At 37.7% G+C, this 23,722-nt stretch overlaps 1 protein-coding gene and 1 long non-coding RNA gene across 14 annotated transcripts in view; one reads left to right on the forward strand and one right to left on the reverse strand.

Annotated features, from left to right (window-relative positions):
• Positions 1 to 23,722, reverse strand: part of USP49 (ubiquitin specific peptidase 49) — a 166,384-nt gene that overhangs the window by 72,856 nt on the left and 69,806 nt on the right. The gene's annotated exons all lie outside the window — the stretch shown is intronic.
• Positions 10,972 to 22,765, forward strand: LOC103103113 (uncharacterized). The gene is made up of 2 exons (XR_462521.2): positions 10,972 to 20,012; positions 20,968 to 22,765. It is a non-coding gene; the product is annotated as an uncharacterized LOC103103113 (long non-coding RNA).

Genomic DNA, 23,722 nt, shown 5'->3' on the forward strand with positions numbered 1-23,722 from the left:
AAACTCTAGTCATGCCTCTTTCTCCTACCTAGTCCTATATCTTTCCTTTCTGCTTTGACCCTACTATGAAACCTCCATATTGGGAAACTTCTAAATTTGTAACATTCTAGGCTTGAAACTTCCAGTCTTCTAGTTGATTGGTTTGATCTTGGGGGTGGGAAACCAACCAATTTCATCAGTTTCTCCTTTTCTCTAAAAGATGCCAGTGACTGATTTAGGAGCTTGCCTAAAGGATGGACTGAAGAGTCTAACACCATCTGGGACTCCTCTCTTCCAGCTGAAGGCTCCCTGGCTTTATACTTGCCCAATCCCACTTCCATTTTGGAGATGTTAGTCCTAGCCTTAATGTAAAAGGTAGGTGGCCTGCCTTAGTTGGAAGACATTGATTTTAGCCCAATGTTGAAGGATTTAGTTTGGAATCCTATTATCTTTCCATTGTCTCTGGTATAGGTAAACACCTATTGGGTGTTTCCAATTAAATCATGAGACCTTCCTTTAGACATTCCAAATTAAAAGGATCTATTGCTTCAGAATTGATTGGTTTCTGCAAAAACCCTTTTAAGTGCTATCAAAAGACCTTGACATCAAAACAAGCTGTTGATAACATCCAGGAAATGATTTACTAGAAAAGCAGGTGATTTGGTCATGGAGTAAAGAGTCAAGAATACAAAAGGGACAGAAAACAACAATAAAAAAGAAAAAAGTTTCTAGATTATTAGGTAGAATTTCAGTGGATCCCATTGGAATATCCATAGAATGATATGGATAAGAATTATACATGATAAAATTGGATGTAATGGACTTCTCCAATAGTGGCAAAGCAGTGATCCTGAACAATTCCGAGGAATATACAAGAAAAAACATTATCCACATTCAGAGGAAAAACTGTGGGAGTAGAAACACAGAAGAAAAACAACTGCTTGAATACATGGGTCGAGGGGATATGGCTGGGGATGTAGACTCTAAATGAACATCCTAGTGCAAACATCAACAACATGGAAATATGTTCTGATCAAGGACACATGTAATACCCAGTGAAATTGCACATCAGCTGCGGGAAGGGTGGGGTGAGGGGAGGGAGGTTGATTCTTGTAACCAAGGAATAATGTTCTAAATTGACTAAATAAATTAATTCAAAAAAACAAAACAAAACATAGTAAGCACTTACTAAATGCTTTTAACTGAACAACTCCAAATCTAGGGCATTTTTCTCTGCATCATTAAAAATTAAAAGAATTTAGAATTTCTCTTAAAAATAACAACAACAAAAAGAATTATACATGATGAAAGACCACAAATGTTTTGTGATCTATACCGATGGGAGGAATATCTCCTCCTCCAATAATAGCATGGATATATTAAAGGATCTCATCCTCTACAACTTCTCTAAACCCTCTACAACTTCTCTGATACATCTGGCATTTGTTAATCACTCTCCCCACTCCCTGAAACCATATTCTTCCTTGATTTTCATGAGTGTTGTTTCAATCCAATTTTATTTGTTGTGTATAACTGTAACTAAAGGCATACCACAAGTTTTCCTAAAGGCTTTCTGCCCTTTCCCTTCTATGTTGGCTTCTCACAGCTTCAACTATCACCTCCTTCAAGATGTATCCCAAATCTTCATCTCCAGGCCTGATTTACCAATTATGTTCTAATTCCATTTGAAGAAGACCTGGGTTTCAGTTTCATATCTGTCATTTGCCATGAGTATGATACCCTGAACAAGTTATTTCATCTTTTTGGATCTCAGTTTTTTCTTTTATAAAATGATGGATTAGAAATCAATGGCCCACAAGGTTCTTTTCTTTCTAGCTCTGACACCTTGTGATCATGTGCCATGGAAGCCTTCATGGATTATTACTTGGGTTGATTTACTTGAAACTCAACCTTTCAATAACTGAATTCACCATTCCCTCCCCACCAAACTAGTATTCCTTCCCAACTTGGGATCAGAGGTATTTGAAATTGAGAACTAGAAGAGACCTTAAAGGTTGTTTAGTCTAATTCCTTCATTTTTACAAAAGAAGAAAATTAAGTAACAAGTCACATAGTTGGTAAATAACACAGCTGACATTCAGATGTTGTCCATGCAGGTCTCTCTGATACCAGATCCAGGGTTCTTGACATCATAACATACAGGTTCATTAATATATGGCTGCCAAAGTTATCAATATTCTTTACTTTATTTGCATTTTATATCAAATTGGTGACCAAATTCTATCATTTTCCTCCTTGGAAATATTTCATGATCTCTTGGCTTTAAGCATTCTCTATTTTCATTGCTACCATCCTAAGAATCAAAGCCCTTAATATCTTTCAAGCCCAGTTCATTAATAATAAGCTTTTAGTTAATTGTATAGAATATATCCCACATTCATTATTCATGAATTACAAAAGATTAGAAAATAATTATCTATTGATCAAAAAAATCAAAATATAGTGATCAGAGCACCATTCTTTTTGTAAAAGTAAAGTCAAACCACATATCTATTAGTAAAGTTCCATTGGATTGATTATATTGAAACTTTGGATAGTAATTCTGAGTGTTTTGGGTTTGTTTTTTCCAATATATCCTGAATGGTATCCTAAAATCTTCACTTGAACAACACTGTTTAGTCAGTGAATGATAGAATGCTTGCTTATGAGCAGAATCAAATATGACCATCATTACATTGGTTATCCTTCAAAGTTAACCTTCAGAATATTTCAACTCAAACTAGTCATTTCTCTTTGTACTTTTAGTCTATTAAATTATAGGGAAATTGGAACTAACTCATAAGGCAATGAAAAATACCACACATAGTTTCTTTCCTTTTAAAAAAAGCTAATATTAATAAGTTCAAAATCAGATTCCTTTAACTTTTTTTTAATGGCTTATCTTTTGTCTTAGAATTGATACTAAGTGGGAGGTCCTAGGTTCAAATCTGGTCTCAGACACTTCGCAGCTGTGTGATCCTGGGCAAGTCACTTAACCCCCATTGCCTAACCCTTACCTTGGAACCAATACACAGTATTGATTCCAAGATGAAAGGTAAGGGTTTAAAAAAAAAAAGAATTGATATTAAGTATCAGTTCCAAGAGTAAGAGCTAGGCAATATCCAGATTAAGTGATTTTCTCAGGGTCACACAGTTAGGAAGTTTCTGAGGCCATATGTGAACCCAGGACATTCCTTCTCTAGGCTTTGGTTCTCTAATTGCTGAGCTACCTAGCAAACCCTCTTTAAATGTCTTTAAAAAGCAAAGTTTCCACTTGACAATATTGATACTACCTTTAAAAGCAAAGAAAAATTTAATAAACCACAAGAACATTAGGAAAAACACCTATAAATAAAATAGAGCTAGATTAATGGTGAGTTTTATGAATTAAATAGAATGAGAGGACAGTTATTGTTTCAATAGTATCATCTGAAAAGGGAAGACCACCAACCTAAAAAATTTTTTTCTATCATATTCCCTAAAATTTGACCATTAAGTCCTAAAGACTTTCCATCTTCCAAAGTCCCTTAAAAAATTGAAAATACACTTGGGAGGTGATAGGAAAGATGGCCATCTAGATAGTTAAAGAATTCCAGAGCTGAAAAAGAGGAGAAAGAGTGATAAAGGTCAGAAAGTGTCAAAGGTAACAACAACCTATATATACTTCACAATTATGCCTTCCTGAATTACCCTAAAGGGTAATCAGGTATCTGGTTGGACATCATGGGACAACCAATACTTTAAAGAAGATATAATATGCACCACTTTATTAAAAAAAATACATCAAATCATTAATGAGAAATGCAAATTAAAGTAACTTTAACTTTAAATCAAATTTGATAAAAAGCAAGAACAGTCAATGTTGGAAACCCTCTGGGAAATAATGCTAATCAATTATTGGAGCTGTGAATTGGTTTAACTCTCTTGCAAAACAATTTGAAATTATGCAAAAAATCACTTAAGTATACATACTCTTAGACCCAGCAATTCTACTCCTGGGTATAAATCAATCATTCAATTGATCAACAATTAAGTACTAGATAATGTGCAGATCACTGGAGACACAAGTATAAAAGTGAGACAATCCCTTGTCCCCAAGAAGTTTATATTCCACTGGGGCAGAGGAATTTACTCTTCTTTACAAGGAAGTTAAGAGCAGAAAGGTGGGGTGATTGAAGCTCATATGAAGGTAAAAAAAAAACTGATATAGGAGGAATATGCAATAAAAGGAAGGAATAGTGTAAAGGGAATTTCTGTGCTCTTGATTATGGTCTTAAAATACTTGTGAATAAAGGTGAAGTCAAGGATAAAACCATCCTTGTGTGTATCCAAGATGGAGTGAAGGTTGCAATACCTCAAGGGGACTGAGAAGACTGATGGAACTAGAAGTCCATTCTGTAGCTGTAGACTCTCATGTATCTTTTAAGAAAAGTTTTATTTTCAGTTCTCTAGAACTGAGATAAATCATTAACCCAGCTTGCTCTTCAGTATTGTTTTAGCTGATGTTATTTTAATATTGTTCTCCTGGTTTGGGTTATTTTGCTTTATAGCAAACATGTCATTTGAGACATTTCATGTCTCTTTTAACTCTTTATAATTTTTTTTTCTCTCAGTGAACTTAGATTCCATTACATTAATATACCACATTTTGTTCAGTCACTCCCCAATAGATAACCATTTTATTTCTAATTTCTTGCTGCTGCCAGACAGAGTATTAATAATAGCTAACATTTACATAGCACTTTACAATTATTATCTTATATGATCCCAAAAGCACTACTGGGAGCCAGGTGCTATTATTATACCCATTTTATGGATGAGGAAACTGAAACAAACAAATGTCAACCCGGATCACACAGATAGTGTGCTTGAGGCCAAATTTGAAGCTGATCTTCATGACTTTGGGTCTGGTGTCCTATTCATTGTACTACTTAGCTGCCAGGCTATCATTATGGATCCCTTTTCAAATCTGATCCCTGAAATACTCCTACTAGATTCTACTTTTGTGCTGCTAAATAGCACTGGAGTAAGGCAAAGATTCATACCAATTAGGACTACTATAAATATATGTTCTCCCACTATGGGCCCATATGAATGTATAATATATCTCTGTCATAGTTATACAAAGTTATACAAAAAAAAATTTCAATTCTCTTTTCTCCTCAAAACTGCTAACTTTATCCCTCTATTATCCTTAGTAGAGGATTTTTTTCTCACATTTAGCTGAAAAATAAAGGCCACTCATTGTAACCTACCTTCTTTCTTCTATTCTATACCTTAAATTCTGCTGCCACGTCTATTATATCCTCTTCTCTTTTGCTCTCTGGTCTCTGATGAACACTTGGTTGGTATTTCTGACCAAGACCATCTTCTCCACTTATTCTCTTCTATCCCATGGCCTTCCATATTCTCCAGTAGCCTGCCTCCATCAACGATTTCCCTTCAGTTTAATTTTCAATCTTTTCCTTTTTACTAATTTTTTCCCTGTTGTGTACAGACAGCTCCAGGTTTCCTCCTCATCTCTAAAAAACCCCCCAAACCCTTCACCTCTTAAGCTGTCATCTTAAACCTCTCCTCTTCTTCACAGTTAAACTCATAGAAAAAAATATCTATGGGAGTGTGGAACCAAGATGGTGGAAGGCAGGGACTTGCTCTCTCCAAATCTCTCAAAACAACTTTGAATTAACGCCTTAAAATGAATTATGGAACCAACAAAAGGACAAAGTGAAATAATTTTCCTGCCCAAGACAACATGGGTTAGTAAGAAAGGTCTGTCTCACTGGGGTGAGAATGGAGTGCAGGCTGGCAGTAGAAAGTAGTGGTTTCCAGAGCTCTTAGCCCATAGATGGTAAGAAGGTTGGACAACTATTCAGTAAAAGATAATAGGGGACTCTTTGTCAGCACTGGGTGCAGAACTCTGTAGCAATGTTCCTATGTGGTTCTGGGTTGTAGTTCCAGGGTGAGGGGCACTAGCATGCTAGAGCATGGGGCCACAGGGGAGCTTCATTTAGTCATATGAAAAAAAGCTACTGACTAGATAAATGCAAATTAAAATAACTCTGAAGTACCACCTTATACCTATCATATTGGCTAATATAACAGAAAAGGAAAAAGGCAAATATTAGAGGGAATGTGGGAAAATTGGGACATTAAATCACTGTTGATGGAATTGTGAACTGTTCTCAACCATTCTGGAGAGCAATCTGGAACTCTTCCCAACAGGTTATAAAACAGTGATGCTTTGAACCAGAAATACCACTACTAGGTTTGTATCCCCCCAAAAAATTTTGTAGTAGTAAGGAATTGGAAATTGAGGGGATGCCCATCAATTGGGTAATGGTTGAAGCAGCTATGGTGAATGACTGTGATAGAAGTACTACAAGAAATGATGAGGGGGAAGCTGGGTAGCTCAGTGGAATGAGAGCCAGGCCTAGAGATGGGAGGTTCTGGGTTCAAATCTGACCCCAGACACTTCCCAGCTGTGTGACCCTGGGCAAGTCACTTAACCCCCACTGCCCAGCCCTTACCTCTCTTCTGCCTTGGAACCAATATCCACTATTGATTCTAAGAAGGTATGGGTTTAAAAAAAAATGAAATGATGAGCAGGATGCTTTTTTTAGAAAAACCTATATGAACTGATCCAAAGTGATTTGAGAAGAACCAAGAGAATATTGTACACAGTAACAGTAATATTGTACAAAGCTCAACTATGAATGACTTAGCAATACAATGATCTAAGGCAATTCCTAAAGACTTATGATGAAAAATGCCACTGACAGGCAATTTCACTGGGTTTTACATGTGTCCTTGATCAAAACCTATTTCCATGTTGTGGATGTTTGCACTAAAGTGATCATTTAGAGCCTACATCCCCAATCATATCCACATCGAACCATGTGATCAAGCAATTGTTTTTCTTGTGTTTCTACTCCCACAGTTTTTCCTCTGAATGTGGATAGTGTTCTTTCTCATAAATCCTTCAGAATTGTCCTGTATAATTGTGCTACTAATAGAGAAGTCCATAACATTCGATTGTACCAGTGTATCCATCTCTATATACAATGTTCTCCTGGTTCTGCTCCTCTCACTCTGCATCAATTCCTGGAGGTCATTTCAGTTCACATGGAATTCCTCCAATTTATTATTCCTTTGAGAACAATAGTATTCCATCACCAATATATACTACAATTTGTTCAGCCATTCCCCAATCAAAGGGCATTTCCTCATTTTCCAATTATTTTGCCACCATAAAGAGTACAGCTATGAATATTCTTGTACAAGTCTTTTTTTCTTATTATCTCTTTAGGTATAAACCCAGCAGTGCTATGAGCTGGATCAAAGGGCAGACATGGAACTTAAACTTAAAAAACTCAAATGTTAATTGTTTTTACATGTAATTATAAAAAATATTTGAAAAGAGAAAAACATCAATCTGTAGGACCTGTTTCTATTTCCTCTCCTTGTTTCTTAATTGGTACTAAACTGGCTTCTGAACTCATCATTCAATTAAATGCTTTCTCATAGGTAACTAATGATCCCTTAGCTGCTAAATTCAATGATCTTTTCTTGATCCTTTTTTATTTCCCTATAGCTTTCTATACTGATGACTACTCCATATATTTATTATATATTATATTATATTATATATATTATAAGGTACAAATCTTATAATTTCTAGCTCCACATCATCTCTTATGCCTCTTCCTTTTTCTCTTTCCTTTCACATGACCACCATTCTAGTTAAGGCCTTAATCACTATTCACCTGTTCTATTGCCAACAACTTCCCAAATGGTCTCTCCTGCTTATCCATTCCAATCTAGCCTTCATATAATTATTCAACTGATTTCCATAAAGCATATACTTCATCAAGTCATTACCCTATTCAATAAACTCCAAAGGTTCCTTGTTGCCTTTAGGAACAAACATAAATTCTTGTGTTTAGCTTTTTATTTTACAACCTAGTCCCAAACTACATTTCCTATTTTGTTACATATTACTTGCCTTACCCATACTCTACATTCTTCCAGGAGACTGGTCTTCTTATCATTCTTCAGATATGACATTCCATTTCCTACCTTTGTGTCTTTCCACTAGCTATGTTCAATGCCTGTAATGTCCACCTCAGTCATGAATAGTTAATTTGGTGATTTTTTTGGGGGGGGGCAGGCCACTGACAGGAAGGATTAAAGGGGCCTGCAGCATCCTACTGAAGAAATGCATCAAAATCTCTATGAAAACCAAATGGTAAATAGGTCTCATGTACTCCACAAGTGGCTTTAATCTGAAGTGTACTTTCTGGAGCAATTTTAGGTTCTTCAGGTCTAGCCATATCCCAAAGCATAATTTCAGGTCATCTTAGAATCTTATAGAGTTAGGTGAGATGCTAGAGGGATAGTTAGAATTGAGTTTGTGGGATGGCACTGCACTGTTCTTCATAGTTTATCCAAACTATTAAAGAGGGCACCATGACATTTTGGCATGCACTAAAGGTTCCCTGTTGGATATTTACTGGAGGACAGTGGACTTTCAAAAATGGTATACAAACAACTTTGCTTCCTATGGTATATCCAGTGGTTGTCTGCCACTAAATATAATTACTTTGGGCTAAAATATCTTTTTAAAAATATTTTATTACCCACCCCCAATTACATGTAATAGCAATTTTCAATATTTTTTTATAATTTTAAGTCTTGAATTATCTCCCTCCCTCGTATCTCCCCTAATCAAAGTGGTAAGGAATATGATATAGATTTTATATCTGTAATCATGTATTCTCCCCCCATTTTTCCATACTGCTCGTTTTGTGGAAGGAAGAAAAGGAGCAAGAGTAGGAGGAGAAAGAAGAAGATGAAGGAAAAAAGAAAGGAGGAGGAAGAGAAAGTGCAAAACATTTCCTTTGGTCAGGATTAAGCCTTCATCAATTATTTCTCTGGGATTAGATGACATTTTTTATCATGAGTCCTTTGAGATTGTTTTGGATCATTGTATTGCTAGGAATAGCCAAGTTATTCACAATTGTTCATTGTACAATACTGCTATCACAATGTACAGTGGTCTCTTGGTTCTGCTTTCTTCACTCTTCTTCAGTTTGTGTAAATATTTCTGGGTTTTTTCTGAGTTCCTCCTGTTCATAATTTCTTTTTTCTCTTTCTCTCTCTGTCTCTCTCTCTTTCTTCCTTTCTCTTTTTCTTTTTTTAGAAATAAAAACTCTTACCTTCCATCTTGGAATCAATACTGGGTATTGGTTCCAAGGCAGAAGAGTGGTAAGGGCTAGGCAATGGGGGTTAAGTGACTTGCCCAGGGTCACACAGCTAGGAAATGTCTGGGGCCAGACTTGAACCTAGGACTTCCCATCTCTAGGCCTGGCTGTCAATCCAATGAGTCACCCAGCTGCCCCCCGTTCATAATTTCTTATAGCACAAGAGTACTTCATTACAATCATATACTATAAACTTACTCAGCTATTCCCCAATTGTTGGTTACCCCTTAACTTTCCAATTCTTTGCCATCACAAAAGAGCTGATATTTTTATACACAAAGGTCCTTTTTCTTTTTGTTTTTTAATTTCTTTGGGATACAAACTTAGTATTTTGGATTCAAAGGGTATATACTGTTTTATAGCCCTTTGGACATAAATCCAAATTGCTCTCCAGAATGGTCAAATCAGTTCATAACTGCCTCAACAGTCCATTAGTGAATGAATTTTCCCACTTTCCCTCCAAATTTTGTCATTTTCCTTTTTTGTCATAATAACCAACCTGACAAGTATGTGTGGTACCTCAGAGTTGTTTTAAATAGTGATGTAGGTATTTTTTCACCTGACTGTAGATAGTTTTAATTATTTTGTCTGAGAACTGCCTGTTCATATCTTCTAACCTTTTATCAGTTGTGGCAATATATCTTTATTAATAGTTTATTTATATTATAAATATTTGCAATGTTTGTGATATTCAAATTTCTTCATGCTTGCAATTAAAGTTTCTTTAAAAGCCACTAAAAAACTTACCAATTTATGAAATGCTTTCATTAGTCTACTTCCCCCCACAAAGCAATAAAATAAATTAAATCTATGTTTCTGCTTCCTCAACACAAATCATCTCTTCACTATAGAAGATTAGCTAGCTATTTATCAGGATAAAGGAAAAAATATTTTTTAAAATAATAAACTTTTCAAAATTTATATGAACCCCACATCAAATTATCTGAAAACAATAGTTATAATAGAACATTGTAGAATGGCTATCTAAAATTCACAAAACTTTCATTTCTTAACAAAATGCACTCTGATATGTGAACCTCATACTAAAACCAATCTTTAATTTCCACTCATTCAAACTTCCTAACTTTGTACAAAGAAGCACTGATTTATTTTTATTTCATTAACATTGGGAGGATTTCCCCAAATTAAACAAGGTTTGTTTGGATGTGAGAGTTATTATCCCTATACAGTCATACTTAATTCAGTTGTTAAAAACGCAGAAACATGACACTTTATCAGTAAACCTGTTTTTGTTTTAAATGTGGCATACATTCTATGGTTTACTACATTTCAACAGGAAATGAATTTTTGTTTGAAGAGAGGGGAAAGCAATGTTTCTCTCTAACTCTCAGGTAGACACTAAAACAAAACTGATGATATCGTAACTGCCTCCAGTTCTTGTATAAATGTCAATTGTAAATGTAGATTTAAAATTCTGATAATAACTTAGCTGTGATATTCTAATTATAAAACTTATTAGTCACCCTTCTCCTTACCTTTCAGTTCTAAAAGAATTTCTGACTTTGAGTGATAATATATGTATGATCCAGTGAAATTGCTTGTCAACTCCGGGAGGGGGAAGGGGAGAGGGAGAGAGACAAGAATCATGTAACCATAAAAAATTATATATATATATATACATATATGTATATATATGTATATATATATATACACACACACACACACACACATAATTGTTATTTAAATGCTATTCAATAGAACAATTCTTCAATTACTAATCAGTTCTAAAATGTTTACACAGTTTTATTGTTCTAGTTGCATGTTTCTATGTAAAGCAGTGAAATGTTACTTTTCAAATTTATATGCTTTACCTCTTCTGAACATTCCTTTTCCATAGGTACTATTTGTGATTTTTACAACAAATGCTTTATCCTATATATTCTGTTAGTTAAAAAAACATTAAACAGAATCATTCTGGTGCTTTTTCAATGTCCTTCTTGTACTTAAGCAGTCATATGCCCCTCAAACTTTTCTTTCCCCAAGTGGAATTAAAAAAGAACCAACAACAGGTAATAGTATATTTCTTGCACAACTCTAGTTTTCCTTTCTAGTTTAAATTTACATCCCTTTTTGTCAAAGCCTTAGAAGACTTAACTACTTTTCTTAAAAAACAAAAAGAAAACCCAGCACAGTTGATATAATAGGTAAAACACTCACGTTAATACTCTAAATAAAAAACACAAGATGATCCAGTGATTCAGGATCGAAAAGTACAACACGGGAATAGACTTATCATTGGCTTGTTTACCATAATCACAGTTGGAAACTGACTGCCAGCCCTGCATAAGGAGTATTTGTAAACAGACAGCAATTCAGTCCAAAGACTTCTTCAAGTCCATTGTGTAAGTAAACAATCTGAGAGCAATTGAAAAAGTCTTGTCCTTCAAAGACTGGATGAAAGAAGTGCAAAAAGACTTTTCCTAAATAATAAACAGTTAGACAGCTATACTATTCATGTTAAAATGGTCCATCCTGTCAGACACAAATAGTGAATTTTACAGGGGAGGAAACAATGTCATTGGCAAAGATGAATGTTCATACATACATATCTACATACTCCAAATTAAGTCACAGGACTTAATACAATAAGATTCATAAGTATCTAAATCTATTTTCACACACATTCTAAAAGTATGTAGAGATTTTGCTTGAAGTCAAAAGAACATCTTGCTAATGTAAAAACTTTTATATATCTGCAAGAATCTGATATTCAAGACATATAAGCAAATTAATAGAAGTATCTAAGACCAGAAGCCCTTTCCCAAAAAGATAGTCAAAGGATATGAATAAACAGTCCTCACAAAAATAATGGGAAACTTTAAAAAAAACAACAATATTGTTCTAAATCACTAATAATAAGATAAATGCAAATGAAAAGAAGTCTGAAATTTTACCTCAACCTCAGAAAATTATGAAAGGTGACAAAAGATGGAAAGTCAATACTGAAGGCTCTGTAGAAACACAGGCATTGTTGGTAGAGCTACAGATACACAGGTTTGAAAATCAGTTTTGAATTATGTTAATAAAGTAATTAAAATGTCAGTATCTTTTGACTTGGAGATTCTGCTACTTGGCATATATGCTCCAAAGAGGTAAAAATGTCCCATACACGATATTTGTAGGAACACTTTTTGTACTACCAAGAACTGGAAACAAAGTAGATGCCTACCATTTAGGGAATGACTAAAGAAGTTATGGTACACATGAATGTAATGGTATGTTACTGTGTTGTAAAAAAGAATGAATAATGAATACAATGCAAAGTAAATGAGGAGACCTGGAAAAATAATATGCACAAGAACTGTAATAATGTAAATGTTATGAATGACAAGAAAACAACTGAAATTAAATGCAGTGAAATTATAATGATCAAGCCTGGCTTCAATAACAATATATGAAGCCACTCTTTGCCCCTTCTTTGCAGAGGTGGATCAGAAGTGTCTCTCACACCCATATACATGTCCCATACCCACTATGTCAGATTATGTATAATGTTTTTATGAAATGTCTTTTAAAAAAATCTTAATAAAGGAGATGTCTCCCTGCAAGGGGGTGAAAGAAGCAGGGTATGTAAAAACAAAATGTATTTCAAAAAAAACCAAACACCAAGCTCAATCAACTAGCAAGCATTTATTTATTAAGTGTACATGACACAAAGCTAAGTTCTAAAATACAAAGACAGGCAAAATGACATGGGCACTGTATCCCCAGAAACTCAGACAAATGATTATGGACAGAGAGATGCACCTCCAGGCTACACCTGCATCCTATCAGGCTACATCTCAAGATATCTGTTTGTTAAGGAATCTTTATGCCTCCAGGCAGATCCCAGTCAGATGACCACCTCACCCCACCAAATGCCTGAGTGACTAGCACTCTAGGTCCCATCCACACCATGACATAGCATCTGTTGTAAAGAGTATAAAATCCCCAGAACTGATGTCCTCTGGAGGACAGCTTCCCATCTTGCTGTTCCACCTTGCTATCCTCCTGGCCATTCTCAACATTACCTCCTAAATTAATACATTTCTCTTCTTGTTTTTAAGCTAAGTTTTGGAGTCTTGCAGTCTTGCAAAAGGTATCCTTCCCAAACCCCAGGGGTACACATCTGCACCCCCATAACACAAAATAGTCCCAGTTCGTAAGGAGGTGTCAACGCGGAAATCTAGAAGTCCCCAGTTTATTTAGTTGGGAGGTAGAAACCCCAGGTTTTGACCTTGTCACAGGAGAGTTTCCCCCTGAGGGAAGCTAAGCCCGATCTGAAGTCGAATGACTGTCTCCTGAAGCCTTTCCCAGCATATCACACCCTCCCTTCCTTCTGAGGATTGAACTCGGGATCTTCAGCTACTGAGACTGTAGCGCCAAAGAGTCACTGGACTTCAGGATCACAGATCAGGCTTAGCTCCCAGTTGAAGTGGATGTCTATTGTCTGGTCAAGTAGGACCTCCCCTCAGGAGGAAACCTCTCCTGTGACAAGGTCAAAACCTGGGGTTTCTACCTCCCAACTAAATAAACTGGGGACTTCTAGATTTCTGCATTGACAGAGGTTATAGAGAAATTTTACCCTTAAAGGTTTTGTTTGATTCTTCATAATAAAAGATAAGACTTGTAAAAAAAGTATAATTTACATTTACTACTTATCTAACCTTGATTTGATCCCTAAAGTTTTTAATTTTCTCTCCTTAAAATGACCTTATCTTTACTTCTGGTAGCTTTCCACTAGAATGCAAACACTTTGAGAAGTTTCCTTTTTGTTATTGTATCCTCATTATCTACTATAGTGCCCTAGCAGGGTTTGGTGTTGAATTACTATTGGTGAATTGAATTGAATCAGTAAAATGAGATGGTTGGACTAGAAATGCCCCTAAGGTTACCCCTTCTCTAAATGTTAAATTCTGGGATCCCTAAATGCTAACTAGCTAAGCTGTCTTTGGAACCTTTTATTGAACTTCTGTGGAATGATTTGCTTCGTTTCTGGTGTATTCTATATTTGCTCAGTTGACTAAAATCCACAGAATGGGACAGAAAGTATTGAAGTAGCCCCCAAAAGACCAAAGATGGAAAAAATTACCCCTGTCCACATTTTTAGGGGACAGACCTGTCTTTTCCTTCCCTCCAGAAGGACAAGATGTTTGGGGCAGATAGCAAAATGCTTTCTGCTTAGTTTGGGTGGCAAGAGACAAAAGAGGAATTTCAGGAATATCAAAGGGCCAGTGAACTAACATTTGACTAAGTGAAGATAAACACTCCTTGGTTAACAGCCCCATCGTAATTCTAAGAATTGTCCCCCCCATCTCAGACCCCACATTCCTGTGTTAAGGTTTGTTTGTTAGATAAGAACTCTGCAATGTATATAATCTGGTCTTTAATGTCAAACCAACGCAGTTTCCCACTAGGGAACTCTACCCCAGCTGGTAGATCCTTTATTTCTCTCTTTTATTAATAAATTACAGTTCCAATAATTGAAATTCTAGGTGTTTGAACTCGTTTATGAAGTGTTCTGTTTCAGTTGGAGGTCCCAGCGAGATCTCAAGCCCCTGGACCAGGAGGTAAGGACTTTGGAGAGGGCTGTGGTAAGAGTGTGTGTTTGTGCTTGCTTGGGGCTGAGTTCTCTAGGCCTGGGGCTGGGGTTTGCTAAGCCGGGGCCTGTGAAAGAGATTTGAGCACTTATCCCCTTCAGAGGTGTTTCTGAGCGCGGACTTGAAGAGTATGCAGTTCCCAACTCCCGAGGGATTGGGTCAGAAATCCGAGGAAGTGAATGGTGTCCTCTCCGGAGCCCGCCCCTGGTTCTGGTATTTGAGATTTCAGATGAAATTTAGGCTGATTTTGGAACCATCTGTCCTGTCCTGTTCTGTTCTGTTCTGCTCTGGTAAGTTAGCTCTGTTTCTCTAGAATTCTGTTTTGTTTTGCCCCATGGCCTGTTTTACTCTAGGAGTCTGCCTGCTTGAAGGCTCGGTCCTGAAGTTCTGTTTGGGCCCTAGAGTTGGCCATGGAGTTCTGTTCTGTTCTGTAAATCCGGATTTAGTGGAGGCTGTTGGGTTGCTGCAGTTTAGTCTCACAGTCAGGTCACTAAAGAGATGTCTTTCAGTGACTTCAGGGAACCTTCGTGTTCAAGGGTGTATGAATGTGTGAGAGAGTGTGTCCTATAGGTCTCTGTTGAGTCTTTGTTGTTTTTGTGTGGTTAAATGAAACAAAGAAAAAGGCAAAAAGAGTTTAAGGTGCAGACGGGAATTTTTTTTGTAGTGGCTGTTCCCTGCTCCCTCCCACGGCATCCCAACAGGGCAGACTATGGGGGAAGGGCAAGCTCCTAAGCAGGAGAAAGAGTCTGAAGAGGAGGGGATTTACAAGTCCTTCCTTGAAAAAAGCCAGCCAGCCTCAGGAAAGCTCACCTCCAACCCTATTGCGAGCAGATAGTTTTGTCCAGATACTACAAGAGCATTTTGTTAGAAATCAGTTTAAAAAAAAAAGTCAGTTTTTGATAGATCAGTTCAGAGAGAGCTAGGGAACAAGAACGTCTGCTCAGCCAATCAGATGGCTTAACTCATCACAGCTTCTCCAAGTATGTTGAAACTGTTTTAATGGTTTTTCTCCCTGCAAATTTTTTTTTCTTAAGAATGGATCCTATAAACACCTATTTTTTCCTCTCAAACCATGCTTGTCACAGCATTGAATATTACTGTTTATCTTTGTCTTTGTCACAGTCTCGTCTCTATGTAAAAAGGGGGGAGTTGCAAGCTTGAACTTTCCACTGTCAAAAATCCTCAGCAGAGGACAAAAGCAAATGCCTGTTCAATGATTTTTCCCTCTTTCTTCCTTTGGATGGGCCCCCAAAGGAGCCAAAGAGAGAAAATTCTGAGCAGAAAAGGGAGATTCTTATTCCACAGTTAGAAATTTTCATTTAAAATTAATTCTCAACTTGGGAGGATTGCTAATGATTTTGATATGGTACAAATGTAATTTCATGTATCTCTGTTTGTCAAGTTAAATGTGAAATGTTGCCAGATTTTTATTGAGCACAAAAACTCCTAGTTAGAAGTTTGTTTTGGTAAACCTTGCAATGCATAATGGTTTCAGTGAATTTGAGAATTGTCTAAGTGTGATTGATAGAGGAATGTTTATTCTGTATGGACAGAAATTGTACTGGCCACTCTATAGATGTAAAAGTCATTCAGAAAAAGTTATGTTGTTGAGAAGAATTTATTCTAGAATTTAAACTTGGGAATCTTTCAAATCATATTTATTTTAATGTGTGTGCTGTCTAGCAGCAAGAAATCATGTGACACACAAGAAGCTTTTAAAGTGGTTAATCTGTGCTTGGGATTTAATGATATTTGATATTTTACAAAAGAGGAAATTTTTAAATGATGTTGTCTTTGATCAAGGTTATATGAATTGTTTTTAAATGTGCAAAATGCCTAGGAAGGAATTTGTAATCTAGAGATGAACATATATGTATTCAGATATCAGATGCTGGAAATTAGTGATGCTGAGTGAATGCAGGATATGTATGCATTTATATTATGGAGAGAATTAAGTTTTCCACCTAAATAGGTTAAGGATATATGATATACAAACTGTATGTCCTTAACAAGACAAATTTAACCAGCCCTGAAATCAAGAGGGTTTGTCATGAGGATTAAATACAGTCTAGCTTCAGATATATCAAAGAGGTCAGGCTGGAATGCCAGGTAACATGTAGCTAACTAGGGAGAAGTGATTAAGTACATGTGAAAGGAACCAACCCCTGAGGATAAACCTAAGGATCTCTGACCTCACATAACTATATTTGTGACAAGGTTTGTTTGATAATCAAATAAGAATGTGTATGTGAAAGGAAACAACTTTATATCTTATAACCTATCTATATAAGTTCGGGGGTGTCATGATTTGTTTTATGAAGTGCTCCACTTCAATAAGAATAATGAATACAGATACTAATTGATACTCTTAAATTCTAGTATGAAATAGATATAATTGTAATAATGTTGATGGAATTTAATCAGGCATATAGCAATATTTTGAGCTAAAAGAAAACTAAATTGGAGGTTCTATTCTACTTTAGACAGGTTTTGAGGAGTACAAGTCAATGCTTTGCACCTCAGTTTGGTTACACTGAAACATTGCTATAGGACTTAATAATAGTTTGGAAGTGTGGAATTCAAACTGAAATCCACTGAGAGTAAATTGTTATGAAAGGGGTTTGATACATTACATTATAGTGAGCTCACTGGTTAAAGAAGGATGGGACAAGGTTACTAAGTAATAAAATCTAAATCAAACCAAGCAGCCTTAGGATCAATTGCTCAGAAGCTACAAGCTTCCTTGTACACAGGATGGAGTAAAAAGGTGCTCATAATAGTTCCACACTGACACTTAGGGACTGAATTAGGGATCTCAAAAGTTGATCATCACTGTGTGATAGAACTTAAAGATGGGTATATTTTAATTGTATATTTTAGAGGTTTCAAGGTGCTCAAGCAAGCAAATATTGCCAGTCCTGTCTGACCAAGAAGCTTATTTGAAACTGTGGGATATTAATGTAAACATTCCATGTCCAGAGTGATAAAATGAGTGGAGTGATATGTAATTTATAAGTTGCCTCACACGAGTTTTGGGGATTTATTGGTTGATATTTTGATTACATTTTGGTTTGTATAAGGATATATGTTGCAAACAGTAGCCAAAGAGTGGGTAGGATGTTAAAAATGGCATATATGTGAAAAATGCTTGCTCAGAATTTTATGATTGTTATGTGAGTTGCTGCTAAAATATGTGTTTAAGTATTGTTTAGATGTGAACATTGTAAACCTGTGCCATAGATTTTGTTCAATACTCAGTGGTTACCTCAGTTTACCAATTTGTACTATGAACTGAAATTTATAATGGATGAGCACTATGCTAAAGATAGTGTTTCAATGATGTAATCCTTTAAATCAGAATTTGTTTGGGTTACCAATTAGCAATTGAAGTGATATCACCAGTATGCTTGTTTGACTTAAGTTAGTCAGAGAAGGTGGGATAGTGTGTTGGATTTGAATTTGGAAGAAAGGGACTTTGATCTAAAGTCCATAAAGCTTTAGTATGTGGGTTTGTAAAGCAAGAATGGAAGTTGTGTTCTGCTTTTTAAACAGAGGGGTTTTGAAGGAAGAAAGAGAGAGAGACAGAGAGGGAGAGAGAAGGTGAAAGAACAGATAAATGTTCTGCTCTCATAATTGGATCTTTAATTTAGGGATAATATATATAAAATTAATGTATGTGTGGTGAGAAAATCACACATGATTCTTTAATTTCTCTGGACGGTTACCCTGAAGTGATTCCTGCATGACCTTTGTCTTAGTCTTTCAGATGGCCTAGGTCCAGGAGATGATACAGCCCTGATTTATATTACTATGGAGCTACTTAATTCAGCACTCATGTTTTTTATTTCAGGTTTTGTGACTAAAGTGTGATACGTAAACTATTGCCAAAATATGTAAGAATAACTGCTATAATGTAGACTCATAGGCTTTAAGGAATCCTTAGAAAGGGTAAATGGTCAGAAAAGGCTTGTTTGAGGGTATGGAGATTTGTTTTTGGACTTCTGATAAGCAGAATTTCTCTCAGCTGGAATGGGTGAAACTTGACTTTTAAAGCAAAAGTGTGAAAAATAGACTCGAATACAGGACTACAATCCCCACGAGCCGATCATTTGCAAAAAAATTAATTTTTTTCCAAAAGAAGGCTTCCAGGATTTAATGGTGACAAAGCACACCAAGGACAGAGAATGTCCTGGGATGGTTACAGAGGCGTTTTCTGGGCTCACCTAGGAAATGGACCTTTTCTAACCATCTAGGCTATTAATTACAATGATGGCATGAGCCGGTGATAGCTTTGACCTGCATGTGAAGCCACTCACTGTGTCCTTTGTGGCATGAGGAGATATTTTCCCTTTTGGGCCTTCTTCCTTCATGATAATTCCCATAATCAGCACATACTGCAAATTGTGATATTAAAGTTTCCATTTCCTCAAACAACCCTAATAATTGGGAATTCTCAAATTGTTAGGAACATACTTTGAGAAGTAGGTGAAGTTTATTCCTAGATGACTTGTATTTGCAGCCTTAATTTACCACAGTTGAAGTTTGGATCTTGAGCTTGGAAATATAGCTCAAAGATTTATTGAATTTCCCCAGAATCTGGGATAAAGGAATACATCTGTAAAATATTGTTACTCAAGTGTTTATAGATGTTAATAGTTAATGTGTACTTTGCAAAAGGATATTCTTTAACAGAAACATCACATACCAGCTCTGCAAACAACTCAGAATCCGATTTCCTAAAGGGATCTATTCCTGACAGAAGATGATTTCTGAAGATGGAGTCTGTTGGCTAAGATACCCAAATGCAAATGTGTAATATCAATTGCTATTGTATTAATGTTCTGTTTCTATCTGCTGTTCTAGTTTTTGCCCCAGTCCTGGTTTCTGCACTTCTTTAGGGGCTGGCTCTCCCCCTTGTGACTTGTCTGCCTGTTGGGGGAAGCAATGGCTGGACACCCTTCAGATCTCCAAGCGGGTCTCCACTGACCTGGGACCCCGGCATTCACTGAGGACACACCCCTAGAGATCCTGTGTCTGCGGCCTTCTCCTCCCTGTTCAAGTTTTGGCTACTCCCCTGTGAGATATGTGCTCATAGACATTTGTAAACTCGGCAACCATTCTAGCCTGCAGCCCTGGACATTGCCTATAGCCAATCCCTCTCTCCTGACAATAGGTAAGCACAGATCTATACCCATTCTCAGCACTGAAGAAACTACAGAATATCTGGACCTTCGCCCTTTTCCCTTAGATATTTGGAGGGGGGTGGGGGATAGGATAGCAGGGGAGCACTGAACCAGGTGGGGCCTGAGATTCTGGCCCTCCTGGAGGCTGTGTGGTTCCCCTTTGGACAGCTGGGCCTGCCAGATGGCAGGACTCCCTTACCAGAAGCAGTAGGGAGACAGCTAGCAAAGAGGATACATGACACCACACAAATGGGAGGCACAAAACAGTGATATGCTGGACAGAGACTTTGTCTTTCATAATATACACCGAATCTGCAAAGACATCACTTAGAGATGTGAAACATGTGCACGGGTTAATCTAAAGGGGGACCGAAGGAACCAGAGGCACCCAGTTAAGAGGGCTGGAGCCAGGAGACAGTGGGAGGCAGACTTTACAGAAATCAAGCCAGGGGAAAATGGGTACAGGTGCCTTTTAGTCCTGGTAGACACCTTTTCAGGTTGAGTAGAAGCAAATCCAACAAAACATGAAACTGACTCAGAGGTAGTTAAGAAATGAATGTCAGAGAGCATTCCTGGGTTTGGACTCCCACTGGGAATAGGGTCAGATAATGGGCCTGCTTTGGTAGCCAGGGTGACTCAGCACTTGGAAGGAGACTCTGACAAAATTGGTCCTAGAGTTTGGCAAGAACTGGGTAAGCCTCCTCCCCTTTGCCCTCCTGAGGGCCCAGTGCACCCCATATGTAAAAGGTATGACTCCATTTGAAATTCTGTTCGGTAGACCCCCTCGCCTCCTTCCTAAATTGGGACTAGAAAACTTAACTGAATGTGATAACCAATATCTGTTCTCTTCCCTGAAGCCTTTGGATAATCTCAGGAAAGCTATCACTCAAACTGTCCGGGCTGCCCATCCCTCACCCCCCGAACATGACCTGCCCCCTCTTACAGGTGAATCAGGAGATCTCGTGTGCATTCGGAAGATTCCTGAAGGGGCTCTCAAGCCACGGTGGACTGGACCTTCCGTGATAATAATGACCACCCCGAGAGCTGTAAAGGTGGCAGGAAAGAAACCCTGGATCCACGTGTCTCAACTGAAACCTATTAACCCACGAGCAGCAGTGCAAGGAGCAGAGCAGTAGAAGGTCACCAAAACTTCAGATCCCCTAAAGATCAAGATTCATAGACATTGAACACTATGGGAAAGGGAGGATGGGGTGGAGCTATGCTTGGACTTGTACTTTTGGGATTTTGGGAAATTAGTCTACCCTTCCAGGTAATTCAATACCGATGGGTCATCAGTAAGACAAGGGATGGGAAGGAATTAATTAGTGACAGACCAACCCGGGAGGAGAAAACCCCCCAAATCCTTTTTGATTTGTGTGATTTATTTGGGAGTGAATGGACAGATCCCTCACAAACTCTTTTATGCACAACCCCATCAGGGACTCTGTATCTATCAGAAGCCTCTGTCTATGCTTGCCCATCTACAGGGCCAAATCAGGGGGAGAATTCTATTGTGCAGCCTGGGGATGTGGAACTGTAGCCCCTGATATCATACTACAAAGGGAGCAAGGCAGGGCCTGGGATGTCCCCCTCGATTTCAGGAATCCCCTTTCCCTGACTATTAAAAACCCAGAGGATAAAGGATGGTTACCAGGCCGGACTTGGGGACTTAGGCTGGAGATTTACAGAATGGCAAATAGCTAACAAAATGCAACCCTCACCAGTCGGCCAGAACCGAGAGGTCCTTGTGGGATTGGGGCCGGGAACCCATCCCCACTGTCTCTGCACCTGGGCAACCGAGTTTGAGACTGCCATAAAGCACCCTCACAGAGAGCGATCCCTCCTCACTATGCTCACAACTGTCTTTTTAGATCTTAGTGAATTGGAAATGTCTGTTAATTTCCTGGAAAAATCACTGTCCTCGATGGCAGAAATGGTGGGGAGGCTCTGGGTGGCATTGGGAGAATCCTGCTGTTTTTATGCTAATCATTCTGGGATTATACAGGAATCTCTGGCCTTGCTCAGGGAAGGATCCAAGAGAGGACCGAAGACTAATGCTCAATACAGCAACTGGTACTCCAATCTTTTCTCTTGGTCTCCTTGACTAACCACTTTGATCATGGCCGTGGCAGGACCACTCATATTATTAATAGTGGGCCTCTTGGTAGGACCCTGCCTGATCAACCATTTTATGACCTATATTTATCAGTGTCTTCAGGCTATTAAGCTTTTGGCCTTAAGATCACATTATTCTCCTCTGTCTGATGAGTCAAGGATTTGACTCCCCCCCCCAACAGAAAAAGGAGGGAATGAAATAGCCCCCAAAAGACCAAAGATGGAAAAAATTACTCCTGTCCACATTTTTAGGGGACAGACCTGTCTTTTCCTTCCCTCCAGAAGGACAAGATGTTTGGGGCAGATAGCAAAATGCTTTCTGCTTAGTTTGGGTGGCAAGAGACAAAAGAGGAATTTCAGGAATATCAAAGGGCCAGTGAACTAACATTTGACTAAGTGAAGATAAACACTCCTTGGTTAACAGCCCCATCGTAATTCTAAGAATTGTCCCCCCATCTCAGACCCCACATTCCTATGTTAAGGTTTGTGATAGATAAGAACTCTGCAATGTATATAATCTGGTCTTTAATGTCAAACCAACGCAGTTTCCCACTAGGGAACTCTGCCCCAGCTGGTAGATCCTTTATTTCTCTCTTTTATTAATAAATTACAGTTCCAATAATTGAAATTCTAGGTGTTTGAACTCGTTTGTGAAGTGTCCTGTTTCAGTATGTGAGTTGGGGGAAAAAACACACCATTAACTCCAAAGATCTATTTCTTTTCTTGTGGTTTAATCTCTGTTCTTCACCAATCCCCCACATCCACCTTACCTAGACTGGGTCTAACTCTCTTTGACCATCCACAACTCCATAATAGCTGCCATGGGTGTGCCTACCTAAGAAGGAGAAAGAAACTTCCAACCACCTTGGAGCAGCCAATTCCTTCACACTAAGAACGCTCTTTCTGCTTCCTATAGCTCCACAGAAGTTGTTTTCCTTCTGTTTGGGCATTACTGCTTGTTTGCCTTTCTCCCAGGTGTCTGGAATGGGAATTAGGGGTTTCTTGATATAGCAAAATACACCCCCCCCCTTCAATTACTCAAATGATCAGAGAGGCCAGAATAAGATGCAGACAGATGCAGCATTATTGCTTATCCTGCAAAGGATAGATTGTGCTCGAGTCAGAGATCCAAAGGCAATGTCCGATGAACTCCCAATTTATAGAAAACTAATACAATGTCCTCTACCCATGCAAAAGAGTACTAACTAAAGATTTATGTGAGAAACTGGGAGGGGGGAAGGAAGAAGGGAGAGCAAAGCTGTATCTAATAAACTGATGATTCAATCTTAATCTCTACTTGGAGTTTCAGGATTATTGATCTGAACTACTACCACTAGCCAAAAATATACTGAGAATGATATACTAACCTCTTACTAATTCTCTCCATACACAGCTAAACCCAGTTGTTTGATGCTTTAGATAACTTCACCCTAGGAATTCATAAACTACTCATTTCTCAATAATTAACATCTCCATCCTGTCATAATACCCTCCTCACCCTGGTGATTTGGAATCCCCCAGATGCCACTGATCAGACATTATTCTCTGTCTGTCACTAACTGATCAAATATTATTCTAAAGGCTT

Source organism: Monodelphis domestica, chromosome 2 (genome assembly GCF_027887165.1).
Source record: "Monodelphis domestica isolate mMonDom1 chromosome 2, mMonDom1.pri, whole genome shotgun sequence".
In the NCBI taxonomy this organism is placed as follows: domain Eukaryota; kingdom Metazoa; phylum Chordata; class Mammalia; order Didelphimorphia; family Didelphidae; genus Monodelphis; species Monodelphis domestica.